Below are 15,344 nucleotides of genomic sequence, written 5' to 3'. Positions count from 1 at the left end.
TAATTAGGAAATAAGAACAAATCATGTTGGCTATTTCCTAATATACTATCCATTAAAAAAAACACTAGTCCTGCCAAAGCAATCATTTTATTGGGATTTGTTGACATCCTTACTGAAGTTTTATGAGCCTCATTTTCCTTTCCTTTCCCACAACATGAAGTATCTATTGACTGAAGTGAATTTAGATAACATTGATATTTCTTGTTACCATGAGTATGAGATAAAAGTCTAACAGAGCATTTATACTTTGCTTTATTCTACTCTTCTCGTTCAGTTCATATCTAGATCTTTCCCCCCTTCCATTTCTTCTTATTTTACTTTGTCAGAATATAGTTTTATATAGTTAAAAATGTCAATGAAAAATTATAAATTAAAACAAGAAATGTGCATTGATGAGTGCATGGGATTTTTTTTTAAACCTCTAAAGGAATTTTAAAAATACCTCAAAATGGAAACGCAGAAAAATATTTCCACAAAATCTTCTTCCAAATCTCTGATCTTATTACCCTTTCCAAATTTTCTTCCTTTAAACATAAGTGTATTGTCAATTATTACAGTTTTGGGGTGCCTGGATGGGCTCAGTCAGCTAATTGTCTCCCTCTGTCTCTTCCCTTCTCATGCACATGTGCACATTCTCTCTCCCTCTCTCTCAAAAAAAGCACGATTATTATAGTTTCCTCAGGAAAACTTTGTTTACTTGCAGTGAAATATATATTTGTGAAATGTCTCTCTCGTATTTTTATGTTTCTCTGAAAGATGACTATTTCCCCCTTGTAGATAGATTCTGGAAGGTGTTTTTTGCATAGATCTTAAGAACAAACATCATAGGGGCGCCTGGGTGGCTCAGTCGGTTAAGCATCCGACTTCGGCTCAGGTCATGATCTCACGGTTCGTGAGTTCGAGCCCCGCATCGGGCTCTGTGCTGACAGCTCAGACCCTGGAGCCTGTTTCAGATTCTGTGTCTCCCTCTCTCTGCCCCTCCCCCATTCATGCTCTGTCTCTCTCTGTCTCAAAAATAAATAAACGTTAAAAAATTAAAAAAAAAAAGAACAAACATCATAATACTGACAAACATACATACATTCATACATAGAATTTGTCTTTATTTTAGTTCTTATCTCTCCAAATCATGATCAGAATTATCATCTTCAACTACTCTGTCTGTCTGTTCCCCCTCCTATTCTTGTACCTATTCTCTCTGCTTATTTGTATTTATAGTGAAATGGCTCAGAATAAAGCTCACAGCTCTTTACTGGTGGACTGAATTTGTTTCTTAGGTGACATTATGGAAAAACAAACCTTCATTAAAGAGTTATTCCTTGGGAAAAGTTGATATGTTAAAGGATATTAGGAGAATGATACAGTTTTCGCCCTAATAGCAAAAATCCCTGTTCTCTCTTATCAACATATGAGAGAATTGCAGGTTAATTTCCTTTAAATTAACCGTTGATAGCTTTAGTCAGTGAATGATAAACAGAAGTGATGAGTGTCACTTCTTGCAGAAGCTTTAAGAACCTCTATCCACATCTTGTTTCCCTGCCTCAGTGGTATTGGAAGCTTGTATGGAATTGGAGTCTCTATTATCAAGGATCCTTTAGAAACTGTGTGGAACAGAGCTCTCCACTTTTCCACACTGGTCACGTAGAGTTTAAACAGCATTTTGTTCTTAACATTTTGGTTCTTTTTGGAATTGTTTCAACAAAATACCCTATCCTCCCCTGTCAGACAGAGATCAACTGTATGACTTTGGCAGACTGTAAAGACTTGTCATTTTTCCAATCTCTAGGGAGTTGCAATGTCAATCATGGGACATGCCATCTCATTTGGAACATCCTAACATTACAAAGAAAGAAGCTTTATGCTTTTATTTATTTTATGGATAATACATTGTTCAGTCTAACAGTGCTCAGATTAGATGACAGCCTCCATGGGATATTATTGATTTCTGGAATTTTATTTGTAATAATTCCTTCACAAATTTGAATATATCTTCCCTCTTTACCTTAAAATTCATTACATTCCAAATGCAAATGCTTTGGGGAAGGAGAATATTTTAAGTGTTATCACTCATTTATACCTTAGTGAATAAAGTATGTAATGAATTAATTAGACAGTCTTCTAAAACTAGTTTTAGCAGCAAAGTGGGCAACATAATAAGGAATCACGACACCTATCGGCAAAAGGGGAAAGGACATAGAGAGTTCGTATTAAAGACAAGTGTTGCCTACTTCATAATTTTCAGAAGGGCTGGTTCTTGTTGAATACTCTAGTGTATGCCAAGATCAAGATCAGACATAAACTCTAGGGAAATCTTAAAGCCTTTGGCTTCATAGAAGAATTAAATTATATTAATGCCTTAAAAGTTTCTAGAGACTTCTTATTCTTCAAAACTGAATTGTTGGGGACAGAAAAACTTGAAAAAGTCATTTGATTCTCTTGATAGAGTTTACCCATTTTCATTCAACAATGATAAGTCCATGCACTTCTGCTGGTACTGGTGGATTAATGACTTGATATTTCTGAAAGTTAACTGAGGTAGATGAAGAGTATTTTTTAAATTATGTTTAATTATTTTTAATGTTTATTTTTGAGAGAGAGAGAGAGAGAGAGAGAGAGAGAGTGGGGGAGGGGCAGAGAGCGAGGAAGACACAGAATCCGAAGCAGGCTCCAGGCTTGGAGCTGTCAGCAAGGAGCCCGATGCGGGGCTCACACCCACAGACCATGAGATCAGGACCTGAACTGAAGTCAGGTGCTCAACCAAATGAGCCACCCAGGCGCCCTGATGTAGAGTATTTTAGAAGAAAGAACTAATACTTCAATTGCATAATGGTATGCACATTTTACAGGTGTTCCACGGCCCTTGTGCCTGGTTGCCTTTTGTTAAGGACATAACTTTGATAGAATAAAACTTAAGTTCAATTTTATATTTTAAAAGTTTACAAATATTATACTTGCTAGTGTGCTAATGAAAGAGTAGAAATAAAAATAAGTTTCAACGTTCATATTTTAGTGGGATTGACTCCTAAATGTTAGTCTGTAGTTCTTAAATGATATCAGAATTCAAGATCAGATTTGATATTTGGTGTTTGTTAAAGTGCTACTCAGGCAAAGTCTGGGGTTCTGATATAAAAACATGGAATATTCACTTTCTGACTTTTGCACTTCGGCAAACTGAAAGTGAAATCAGAATTTTAAATAATCAATGCCAATTATTTGCCAAGTGGCTTAATTATAAAATTAATCTCTTTAAAAGCATGATTCCTCTTCATGAGTGACATAAATTTCAGTTCTGCATACTCACAATTGATTTTGTTTGCTTATTTTCTATGGTAATATTGATCTTGGGCTTTATTTCCAAACTTCTTAGGAGAAATATATCTTTCCTTTGATTTATTTGATTCCTTTTTAAGAGAGAAGCTGAGTTTCTTCAGTGTTTTTCAAATTGGAAAATTTCCATAGAGTAATGATTGTCTTTAACTAGGCTACTTGTTGGTAAGAAAAAAGTCATATTTATGGCCATAAATATCTTCAACATCCCCAGTGTATAGGTGTAAAATCAATTTCCATTAAAATTTTTTATTTTATGGAATAATATAAATGTTTTTCTTTTTTCGAAGGGCTAATATACTATCTTCTACTCTGCTTTTTACCTATCTGTAGAATTATTTTCCGAGTCCTTTTCCAAGAGTGTGTTAGCTGCCATTTGGCAAGAGATAGTTTTTCCCTATATGATCTGTTAATATATTTTAATGTTTAATCATTTATTTTGAGAGAGACACAGAGTGTGAGTGGGGGAGGGGCAGTGTGTGTGTGTGTGTGTGTGTGTGTGAGAGAGAGAGAGAGAGAGAGAGAGAGAGAGATTGAGAATCTCAAGCAGGCTTTGCACTGTCAGCCTAGAACTAGGAGGGCTGGATCCTACAAATGTGAGATCATGACTTGAGCCAAAATCAAGAGCTAGATGCTTACCCAACTGAGCCCCAGGCGCCCCTGATCTGCTAATATTTTTAATGCAAACATTATTTAACTTAGATATTACCTGTTATTGATTACCTTGGTGCCCCCAAATGTGTTTGACTTTAGACACCAAACAATCTCTACTTTCATGGTATTTCTTATTGAAATATCCTATTTCTTATGAAAATCAGATGTAAAAAAAATCCTTTTATTCCTTACATCATTTTTGTTTGTTATTTTAAATGCTCCTCCATTAAATTAATTTTTCTGTCTTTAGCTATTTTATTTGAAAGAGAGAGAGCGTAGGAGCACAAGAAGGGGAGGGGGCAGAGAGCAAAAGAGAATACTAAGGGCTCCACACTCAGCAGGGTTTTATCCCACGACCCTGGGATCATGACCTGAGCCGAAATCAAGAGTTGGATGCCCAACCTCCTGAGCCACCCAGACGTCCTACTTTTAACTGTTTTAAACCATGGGTAATTTATCTTCCAAATTCTACTAGACTGTAATTTTGAGGGTTAAGAACCATAAGTGTGTATCTTTTTATCCTAGTGCCTGATCAACTGAAGGCATTCAATAGAAGCTTATTAATAAATGAATGAATAAATAAATATGGTATTACTTTTGATGGGAAGATTAATGTAAAGAACATTAAAACTTAGTACTTAATGTAGACTGTATGCTGTGTGATAGGACCAGTTCTAAAACGTTGGAGCGGATGCTGTTGGTGTTGTCTATACTTCCATATACCCCTTACCATTTCAGTGAATGACAGCTTGTCTTCCAACAGCCTGCACTGGAGATTTTGTCAGAGGGGTGCCCTCGCTGTGACAGAATCCACTTTGCTTATGTGAAACTTGGGCAGGATGTGTCTGGGAATTAATTTTCCTTGGAGGCAGACTGAAAACAGTGATTGATAGATTTGGGGGAGTATAACTATCCTAGATCCTTACTCCCTGCCAAGGATAAGTCAGAGATATGTATTTTACATAACTTTCAGCATCATAAACTAAGACAGAATATTACTACTAATAAAAGAAGAAATTCTTATGATCCAATGCAACAATACACACATTTTCAGGTAAGAAGACAAAAAAAATAATCAAACATTTGTAACACAGTGTGACAATTAACTATATACTATATGCTTTGAAGCTATAGGGGGGAAAAAGCATTTTACCAGTTTTTATTTTGTCAAATTACAAAAAATGCTTCTTTTCTAAGAGAGGTTTTAATATTTATGTGATCAAATATGCAATATTATTCTTTGTTGACACATTACTCTGTGGGTTATAAAATAATCACTCATGTTTTTCTAAATGATGTTTTGAAATTTTTATATTTAAATCTTTAAGATTTTAAAATTGAATTTTTGGTGTTGTAGAGGTATGGGTCTCTCTCTACTTTTATTTCCCTCTTTTTCTCTCAACACAGTGTTAGTCTCTTACCCCTAAAGTATTCATTGAGAAATGCATCAATTTCCTACTAATGTGAAGTACAATTTTCAACATATACTAAATTTCTAAAAATGTAGAAGATTTGAGTTTTCTATTATATACCAGAAATAAACTGTTTTGATTAGTGTAGTTTTATAATGTGTTCATTATCTTATATTTCAAGTATTTCCTTACTATTTTTTATTTTAAAAATATTTTGCTGGGGCGCCTGGGTGGCGCAGTCGGTTAAGCGTCCGACTTCAGCCAGGTCACGATCTCGCGGTCCGTGAGTTCGAGCCCCACATCAGGCTCTGGGCTGATGGCTCGGAGCCTGGAGCCTGTTTCCGATTCTGTGTCTCCCTCTCTCTCTGCCCCTCCCCTGTTCATGCTCTGTCTCTCTCTGTCCCAAAAATAAATAAAAAAAAAACGTTGAAAAAAAAATATTTTGCCTATGCTTTTCATTTGTTATTCTTAGTAAATAATAGAAGAAATACCCAGTAGAATGTAACTAGAATTTTGATAAATATTAATATTGAATTTATAAATTTATTTGGTATTAAAATATATTGGTACACACACAAGTACATGTAATTCTTATCTTTCTTTCTTTCTTTTTTCCTTTTTTGGGGGGGGCTCCTTATCTTTCAAGGAAGATTCAAGGAAAGGTCAGATATGATCTAGACTTTGAAAAAAGGAGAGTCTTGCAGCAAGACATTCTAAGCAGAAGGAAAGGAGGCTGTTCCTCATAAAGCTTGAAGTCCAGACGCAGATTTGGTTGTGAAGACTTTTGTAAGCTATTCTAGAGAATTTGGAATCAAAGTGTAGGCAGTAGGAAGTTTCTGATTGTTATAAACAAGGAGAATAAAATGATAAAATCTGTGACTTAGAAAGATAACCTTCTAGTCACATGGTTGGTTCCTCTGGCAACCAGCCCCCATCTTGAAGCTGTTTAGGGGCCTAGCAAATTACCTCATTAACATAAAGCCATATGTGGTTGAGAGGGACTGTATGAATTAAAAAAAAAATGCTTCTCTCACCCTGATCAGGAATCGGGAACCAGGGTTGAAGACCAAACATGTATTTCTTATGATACAGTATTACATAAGTAGTATGCTATCCCTAAGTGTTTTGATGTATAACCTACTTTTTTAAATTAAAACTATATTTTAGCCCAAATAACATACATGTTTATTATATTAAGTATAGAAACTCTAGGTAAATAATTTTTTTTGATCATAATTATTTTGCTGGGCCACTTTAAGAGATAAGCACTGTAAACACATAGATGCCTATTTCTTTAGGTCTGTGTAGCCATGTGTGTATTTACAACTTTTCAAAGCCAACATGTATGCCCATATAGTAATACAGCTTCAAAACTTACCTTCTGAATCAAAAAAATGTATTTTAAACTGTAATTCAGTCTGAAGTAGTTTCCAATATGAGTTAAAATCCCAAATGTTTCTCTTTCTTAACAGTGTTTCTTGTTAATCTTGTTTCTTTATTTCTTCTATTCATCTAAGTGACTTTTACTCTCAATTAAATATTTACTCCTTCCTATCACCTTAGGAGATTTAAATGTATGACAACATCATTAGAAAATGTAAAATGACTCAAAACTTTGCTATTGACAATGAGAACTTTTTTTCTTAATAATTTTATCATTCTTGAAGCAACATATAAAGTGCTGAGATATTTTCACATAACTTCCACTCCTTGAAAAACATAAATGTCAGTTTAATTGCATGACTTTTCTTTTTTTTTAATATTTATTTATTTTTGAGAGAGAGAGACAGATTGCAAGCAGGGGAGGGGCAGAGAGAGACAGAGACACAGAATCTGAAGCAGGCTCCAGGCTCTGAGCTGTCAGCACAGAGCCTGATGCGGAGCTCGAATTCACAGACCACCAGATTATGACCTGAACCAAAGTTGGATGCTTAACCGACTGAGCCACCCAGGCGCCCCAACTGCATGAATTTTCAAAGCACAGTAACCTTTGCATTTAACCTCAGTAATTAATGGGAATGCTTTGCTACATATATTGTTTTAAAATATAGATTTAGATAGAGTAAGCAAATGGTGTTACTGTTATATAATAAATGCAGATTTTCTCTTTACATATTATAGTGTGGGAAAAAAGTTGCATCTTTAGATTTTTCAGCTCAAATAGATAACTAATATATAAAGTGAAATCTTTTCAAAAGTTTCATTTGTAAGGGCAGTAAATAAGTAACCAGTGCTTCTGTTGCTTAAAACTACAGATCACAGTAGAATATGAAAAATAATAATTATTATATTATTGTTAGAAATCTTATAAGCTGAACTGTGTATCTTCCATCTACATAGGAAGATAAAATATTCTTGAACAAGATGAAAATCATCCTGGAGTCATTTTGAGAACAAAATCATACGTAAGGTAAATGTGACTATATGAAATATGGGGCATTTGATCGCCTAGAGCAAAAACTCAAAATCTATTAATACTCTAAAAAAAACTGCAATTTTTAAAATATGAACATTGGTGCAGGTTGGTTTGTTGAAGACATGTTAAATATGAGACTTTACATGTTGCAATAAATATGGGATCTTAGTCCATTTTGATAACAACCATGTACTGCTTGTGTATATTCTGGGAAGAAATGTTAATTACCGGGCAATAACGGGATCAAGGAGAGCTTTTACTGTGGCCACATTACTGTGGAGTACTTTTGTTGGAGTGCTGTTTCTCAAATTGGTAGCATATTTCAGATAAAGAAAGGAAGTCCCCCTACTTGAAACTGCTGTGTCATTTCTTCTTCCTTAACTGAAATTCCAACCAAGTTTCAGGAAATGCCCTAATGAGCCACTTCTCTTTTCTCTTTCCTCAACTAAGTGGATTCCAACCAGCCCTAACTATTCATTATTCATGATCAGATCATTTACTTTGGTTGTCTCTTTTGGCATGGTGCTTATGTTATGGGAAGAGGGATTATAATTTGGTGCTGTTTATAGAGGTGATAACACTGATAGAATCCAATCATTGCTGGTAGGTAACTAAACTGGCAGGTTAATTTTCTGTACTTTAAACAAACTGAAGACAAGTCTAATCAATACTTATTTTACTTTGGTATGTGTGGCTTGCTTATAATTATGGTTTCATCTCGCATGATCGTTAGATATCAGGATGTTAGGGTAGTTGCACTGTGATTTGCTATAATTTGGGTAAAATATATCTGAAACTTTATTAATGTCTTATTTTAATCAAGATTTAGAAATTACCATTTTTGTTCATGATAACTGAAGCAATTTCCTCTTCCAGTTTAATATTCTTGGATATTTACTAAATTGGACTGATTTAACATTTTATTGCATTTTATAAGTTATTTTATGAATAAATGTTAATTTCTGTTTACATCTTAGCAATATATATGTTATCGGCTTTTAAAGGTAAGAAAATATGAGTTCTGTTCATAGCTGAATTAACACCAGAAAGTACTTTAGTGTATGTTATTTTTCCAGCACTAATTATTCTGTTTTTTTTTTTTTAAATAAAGATTTGGATTTGAAAAGTTTGTGTAGGAGATGTCAAATATCCACCAATAAATTTTTATAGTAATAGTTTTCAATTGTAATAACTAATAGAGTTGTAGTAGAGACTTGGATTATCTATACATCTGTATACATACACACATATGTACACATCTATTTTTTATATATTTGTGTATGTGAATTATATTCCCATACTGTCTTAAAATGTTTCACTGGGAATAGACATTTTGAGAAAAAAAACATGAAGTAATCTTGAATTCATCTTGGGTAGCTTATTAGTAACTTATTTACTAGAAACTTTATTTAACATTGATACCAAAATAACCTTCACAATTCTTCCCTATTCAGAGACAGTGTCAACAAAGCAAAGTGAAACAGAATGTGGGGTGTATTATCAAGATTATTCAGACCATTTTGCTTTACTACTATTTTAGATGAATCTGAGTGTAGCTTTACATTTTCAAGTCGCTTTTGAGTGAATAGTAAATCTTTTTACCTTTTTTTGGTAGAAACTACCTTGAATATGCCGACTTTGTGATCTCCATTTTGAGAATAAAAAGTCTTTTTTAGCTATCAAACAAGTGGAGTGTATATAATTTCCATGTTGTTTATTCCTTTGATGTTGATTATTATTGTTATTTAAAAATTTTTCAGTTTTATTACAAAACAGTAGAACAGTTAAGTGCATGAGTATATTTTATTGAACTGAAACTTGGAGCTGATGTCAAAAATGAAACAAGCTGAAAAATGTTTCTTAAGCGTCAACTTAATTTTAATGACTATGGCACAAGGTTTGTTATAAGTTCTAGATAACCAAAATAATTATGAGACATTTAAATATGATGCACATATATAGCATAAGTGAAGTTTTCAGAAACTGTAGTAATTGACACTGTGGAAGTAGGGAACAATTTTGAAAACAGTGGTTTGAATAGTCGAAAAGGAGAAATAAGGAAAGGAGAAACTGAAAGAAATATTCTTACACAATGGTTTCAAATGAATTAATAAAACATGATTCAAAGGGGATAATGATGGATACTGATACAACAATAATCATATTATACATGTGGAAATGCAATCATTAAACTCTTTGTAAATCAACGTACAAATAAAATTATCCAAAGTTTATTAGACATGCCATACTCTTCAAGGAGATGTTTAATTAACTCTTTTAGTATAAAATATTGAATTAAGCAGTGGAATGATAGCAGATCTTGAAAGATAATGTTTACAAATAGCACAGTGCAAATTTTACACTCTTCGGCAAACAAAATAAAACAAAACAAATGTAGAGTGCAAATTATAGTTTCTGCTCAGATTTTGCTGAGTGGGTTTACTAAGATCAGGAAGAGTCTGTGAGGCACAGAGCTGAGGAAAGCATTAAGAACCACCAGTGTCTTCCAAAGCATGAGCCAGTCGTAAGAGGAGAGCTTAACAATAGTCTTATAGAAAAAGACTATTTCTTTATCAAGAAACTAATGTATAAAAATATTCCTTATTTTGTTGTGAGCTACCAGCCAGTTAAGGAGTCTGTGGGTTGGGGTGCAGGTGTTTGGAGACATATCAAGATTTGGCAGACATCACTTTGAGAGCTTAGTGGATAGATAATTATGTGATTCCATTAAATTGTATTTATTGGAGCATGGGAAGTCTGGATGCTTACTCATTAGCAAAAAAAAAAAAAAAAAAGAAGAATGGTATGAGAATGTATTACAGGTGGTTTATGTTAAACATCAGAAAAATTGAGGGGATCTGTATTATTAAAAAGTGAAATAGTAAGGTTGTGGAATTTCCTCAGGTGACCAGTTACAGGAATAGGTTGGTCAAGGAGAGAAAGCCCTTGCTACGGATTTTGTAATTGCTCTCAGGATATAATAGGAGGTTGGGCCTAATGATCTTAAAGATCCATTAGGTTGCTGTTTTTCTTTTTATCTCTGCAGATTTGAAAGAGTAGGTAAGAAGTAAAAAAAAAAAAAAAAAAAGGAATCTAGGAAGTAGAGGTTTAGTTTTAATAAGGATTCCCATGCTCCCTTATGTTCATTCCTAACAGTTACCATGGAAGAGTATTTGCACATCGTCTCTTGCCTTTCCTGAAACACTCTCCTCCACCACCGTACTAAAACAGATTGTGATTCACTTTCTGTGTTTTTCTACTGGGCCAGAGAATCCTTCTATCCCTCCCTTTCTTTCTGTATTTCTTATTTTGTGACCATGTTCCCAATACAGAAGTTCATATGCACATTAACAAATTAAGTTCTGAAAGATACTCAGCTTCCTTAGATGTATTTCCATACAAATAAGAATTTGAGCCAGGACTCTCTATCTGTTCAGTCAGATATTTCACTTTTATCTCCCCTTTGCCAAAAACTCATTCTATCTAACATCTTTCCCCACTCCCCCCCAAAACTAGACCAGTACCTACTACTTTGAAAATCTGTCTATAGGCAGGTAATGATCTCAGCTAGTGTCTGCAAGGAATATCTCAGCAGCTAAGATGTTTATAATGTCTGCTCCCTTTGATCCTGTGCAGACTTAAAAGGATTTGAACCTACTGAACAATCTGAGGTCTGCAATAGAAATTTTGTCAGCAGCATTTTTACCATCAAACTTTAAGTTCTGACCAACTTTTAGGTTTCTCCTTAATTAATCTTAGGTCGAAAGGCATTGATCTTTTGGTCATATTCTCAAAAGTTTCTCTGTTTCCATTTAGACAATCACTTTTTCTCTTCTGTAGCTTATGATTGTCCTTTACGTGTACAAGGCTCTTTTCACATGATGTATGATTTGCTTTTTCCATCAGAATTATACCTACTATTAAAGATATTTCCCCTAAGTGTATTCTACCATGTTTACATTCTCTATGCTCCCAAATTGTAGAACATCTATTGTTTTTATTGCAAACAACCGTTTTTTTTTTGTCTTAGTGACCTTTTGAACATTTATTGTGGACATGTAGGGATATAGTGTTTGGAAAACTCTGAGCATATCCACTCTTAGGGTAGGAACAAACCAGTGGTGAGTCTTCCCAGTGAGGTGACTGATGACACCTTCTGGAAAAGGTAGAAAATGTGTAGTTTTGTCTTGAGCAATGACTTAGTTAATATCTATGCAAGTTGGGTAAGTTGAAGGTATATAAGTAGAGGAGTGTACCAGGTGTAGCACTAAGTTTTAAGGATGCTAAGATGCCAAAGATAGCATACCTGCCAATGAGCAGGTGAGGCATTTCAACAATTAAACACACTGGCAAGTTATAAAAGTATATATCAATTCCCTATGAGTCTGGGGGTTTGGGAAGGGTTCAAAGAACCCTTGAAAAATAATTAGCTATTCTTTAGGCAGGCAAAGGATAGGAGAAAAGCATCAGACCAAAGACTAGCATGTGCAGAGTTGTGAAAAGCATGGCACATTCAGGGGTCTTTGATTAGAGCTTGCGATCATTGTGGGGAATAACATAAAGTAGGGCTGGAGAGTTAAGATGGGGGCAGACCATAACTATGCTTTTAAGGTTTTAGGATTTTAACAAGAGGAGTAGCTTGATCTAATTGTGTTTTAGCTGGATATCTCTGGCCATTTGGAACACAGTTTGGGGGGATGAAAGACTAGAGCCATTAGTTTTAGATTTTGTTTATAGAGCACTCCTGTATCTGCTTTAAGAGAACAAGGACAAGTGTGTGCCTCTGGGTAATACTTTGCAAAGCGGTTGTACCTCTGGCAAGAACAGAAGGCAAGTGCTTTGCTAAAAATATGATAGAACCTACTTCATAAGAAAATCAAAGGTGGTGGACGATGTCATTTTCCACTGTAGAAATAACCACTGAAAATGAACATGGGTTAGCTCCCAAACTAGTGGGCCAAGCAAATATTTGCAAGCGATTCAGTGATTTCTTTGTGGTTGCTTGGTTTAGTGCTGAGAGAACACACTGAAATGGGAAGTCAGAAGTTTAGCGTTTTTAGCTTGCTACTAACTTGCCATGTGACTTTGAATAAGTGTGTGTGTGTGTGTGTGTGTGTGTGTGTGTGTGTTTGCTGAATATTCTGAGTTGAATTAATATCTGGTGTGGAGAGTAAAAGGCTAGGGCTGGGACTGAGTGTGAAGGATGGGGGTCTGGTGGTGTTAAAGTTTAGGTCTCCTGTGCCTGAAAAGTAGTTCTGAATTCATGCCTGGGATATCAAACTTAGACTGGATGTGGGAACTCTAAGATTGGAAATCTAGGTCAGAGCCCAAAGGGAGGACCTCTCTCCTTCTCCCTATGAGATCCTTGATCTCACATTTCTGACAGATTTTCAGAGCATGAAATGGGCTACTATATCATATATCTGGCTTTCTCCTCCCCCCTGCTTCGATATCCTCTCCTAAATACAGCCTCAGAGGAGGCCTAGGACAGAGCTCTCAGAGCAAAATGAAGTAGAGAACAAAGCAACTCTTTGTGTAATTCAGGAGGTAACTTTTAATTTGCCTTTCTTCATAGGTCATGTCAATGTACTGCCAATTTATTCACATTTCTATTTGTTTCAAAATGAAATACTGGTTGTACTAGTAGTATCTAAATTCACCTATATTCAGTCTTACTGAGAATGTCCAATGAAATACATGACAAAACTTTTGACCAGTTGCTTAAAATGTATTTCTCTAAATACGAAACACATGAACAGCAACAAAATAGCAAGCAAAGATATTCTAGAATATGCTAGAAGGAAAGAATTTATAAAATAAATGCATAAGCCAAACTCATATTCTACTTGGGGATAAAAAGGAGACTGACTGTTAACTACTTCTGCTTGAGTAGCAGTCATCTTGGAAGAGTTTGAATGAATATCAAATGCAGCTCTGTTGCATGAAGTCTTCTCTTCTCCAGTTGATAATAGCTAACATTGATTGGGCTCTCATCAGGTGCTAAAAACTTTGCATGTATCACCTCATTTGAGGCTGACAATAACCTTGAGGCTCTTATCTCCATTGTTCACTAGAGAAAAGTGAGATTTTTTAAAGATAGGTAAATTTCCCAAGGTAATCAGTGAGTAAGTGATGGGGCAAGGAGTTGGTTCTAGGTCTGGATGGTGCTTAGACCTAGGTGAATTATACAATCTTTTTTTTTTTTTTTTTTTTTGGTCACTTTCAAATTTAAATTGTATCTTTGTTGTTCTAGTTCATTCATTTTGAACAAGATCCCATCTTTATTTTAGAGAAGGGGAAACAGTTCAAGGGAGAAAGTTTGGGGAAATCAGAAACCACAGCTATACTAAAAATGGTTTCCAGGCTTACACATGGATAACGAGGTCTTTGACTGTATTCGATTTGCAAAAATAGCAGTTGCAGAGGTAACAAGGGACCAGAATAGATGGCTCTATTTCATAAAAGAAAGGGGCAAAGTGAAAAGACTCATTAATGTTGAAGCAGTAGATGGATAACCAGTGACAAATATCAAGTAGATTTTCTTCAGTTTGGTCAGAGAAAGGTCATTGATTATTTTTGGTTAAACTGGTTCACAGAGGCCAGGTCTCTACTAAAAAAGGGAATTAATTGCTTCCATTTCCCACTAATTGCCTCAACATTTCCCTTTGCTTTGTCATTGGAGATTTGGTCAGAGAGGCAAAAAGTCAAAAGTCAGAGTGTGATGGAATCTACATAAAAAGGGAATCTGAGGAGACCAAATTATGGCATTTGGTGTAATAATTATAATGATATTTAGCATTTTTCCCTGGGAGTGCTGTGGATTTTTAGAGACCTTTTCAATCTTTAATCAGACCATAGGGCACATTTAAGAGAGTTCACTGTTTTTATTTCCATCTAGAGGATAAGGCATCACAGAGAGATGAACTGACCTCGGGCAAGTCTCCTGAGATGTTAATCCTATATGTTGGATTGCACCCTCCAATGTTGAGTTTTAGCTAGAAGCCTGGGCTCTTCCCAGAAGTATCATTCATTCATGCTCCTTCAGAGTCCTTAGGCTTTTTTTGCATGTTATAATCTGAGATTACTACCTCTATCAATGACAGAAAAATCACCCAAGGAAACCAGTATGAAATGGTCTTGATGTCACAACAGCTGCTTAGTTTTCAGTCAGTGGGTGCCATCTTCAATTAACAAGACCTTCTACTTTTGTTTTTGTTGACTGAACCGTCTTTGAAATCCTGTCTAGTTCTAAGTCCTTTAGAATATATGAATTTTGTGTTCCAGGCATTTTTTAATTGTTTTGAAACCCAAAGTGGCAATAAAGGAAGTTGAAAGAACATGAGCTCTGAATATGATAGGTCAGTGTTTACTTGTAATACCTTCAGAAGCCCAATAGACAAATGTTTCTCTTTAGGAAGTCCCAAATCTTCAATATCAACTACTCTTCTTTGCTAGAAGAATGTTATTCTTTATTAGATATTTATTACATTATAGGCTCTTAGAAACATGGCGTATTAGAATGAGTGTAGGTTTTA

The 15,344-nt window shown here is 34.9% G+C and overlaps 1 protein-coding gene across 2 annotated transcripts in view; it reads left to right on the top strand.

Annotated features, from left to right (window-relative positions):
• The window catches only part of TFEC (transcription factor EC), a 136,878-nt gene that overhangs the window by 55,907 nt on the left and 65,627 nt on the right, over positions 1-15,344 (top strand). Inside the window, exon 1 of one of the 2 annotated variants that reach the window (XM_049642976.1) lies at positions 8,127-8,412. The exons of the other annotated variant lie outside the window; for it this stretch is intronic. The gene's annotated coding sequence lies outside the window, so the exon portion shown is untranslated. Of the gene's footprint in view, positions 1-8,126; positions 8,413-15,344 lie in introns of those variants that run through there. 2 annotated transcript variants of the gene reach the window in all.

Source organism: Panthera uncia, chromosome A2 (genome assembly GCF_023721935.1).
Source record: "Panthera uncia isolate 11264 chromosome A2, Puncia_PCG_1.0, whole genome shotgun sequence".
Taxonomy (NCBI): domain Eukaryota; kingdom Metazoa; phylum Chordata; class Mammalia; order Carnivora; family Felidae; genus Panthera; species Panthera uncia.
Note: the sequence above shows the minus strand (reverse complement) of the source record. Positions and strands in the feature narration are given on the sequence as shown.